This window comes from Propithecus coquereli, unplaced genomic scaffold (genome assembly GCF_000956105.1).
Source record: "Propithecus coquereli isolate 6110/MARCELLA unplaced genomic scaffold, Pcoq_1.0 Scaffold127, whole genome shotgun sequence".
NCBI classification, from domain to species: Eukaryota; Metazoa; Chordata; class Mammalia; order Primates; family Indriidae; genus Propithecus; species Propithecus coquereli.
Window position 1 is genome coordinate 1250828 of NW_012136858.1, and position 926 is coordinate 1251753.

At 28.8% G+C, this 926-nt stretch overlaps 1 protein-coding gene across 2 annotated transcripts in view; it reads right to left on the reverse strand.

Annotated features, from left to right (window-relative positions):
- ME1 (malic enzyme 1, NADP(+)-dependent, cytosolic) overlaps positions 1–926 on the reverse strand; it is a 176982-nt gene that overhangs the window by 94046 nt on the left and 82010 nt on the right. The gene's annotated exons all lie outside the window — the stretch shown is intronic.

Below are 926 nucleotides of genomic sequence, written 5' to 3' on the forward strand. Positions count from 1 at the left end.
AGGGGTTTAAAGTAGCATACATTTTCATTTATTTTTGATAGCTCATCTATGTTAAACTAAATGTATATCTTGAATATAATGTCAAAGACAAGCATTATTTTTTTTATTTCTTCATAACTTTTATTCCCTAAGCTCTTCTTTCATCCAGAGCTAGTATTTAATTATGTAGATATATATAAGCATTTATATAGGTGGTAGTTGTTTGAGAAGTTTATAAAATATGTTTTGAGACATTTCATATGGCTCGGTTTATGCTTTATTACAAATGTACATTTATAGCATCAGTTTACAAATATTCCAACATTAAAGAGTAGATTTTAATAATGAAAGAATTATCTGAAATAAAAAAGATTAGTTATTCATGCAGTTTATCACCAAATTAACATTCCTTTACTTTTGTTTTTATCTACTTTATCTCCCGCTTAAGAAAAATAAAGCACTTGAATGTTTTCTGTACAACCATCAAGTCACAACAGCAGCATAATATCAGTAAGACGACCACAATTCTATAAATGATCTTTGTGTTTCAGAAATTAAATCTTCATAACACTATAGAAATCATTACCTGAGAATGACCTGAACAGAAGCTTCCTGTATGAAATATGCAGAGTTCTCCAGAACACACATAATCTACATGTCCTGTCTTCATCCCTTCTTTTCCTTTCCCAAGGCCTAGCCTTCTCTTGTAGCCTACCTAAATGCAAAATCTTTGCATCTTTTCCTGCTCTGGAAACCATTCTAAAATCTATCTCCAAATAAAACTTTCTCAAACTTACTTATATTTTAAAAAGTCATTTCCTTGTTTAAATATGACATTCTATTTTTTATGTTTATATCTCTCTTTCTGAACCTCAAGACCTTTTAATAATAATTTGATCACCCCTTACTTAAGCAATCTTAATTCTACTACATTTCAATATTAATAT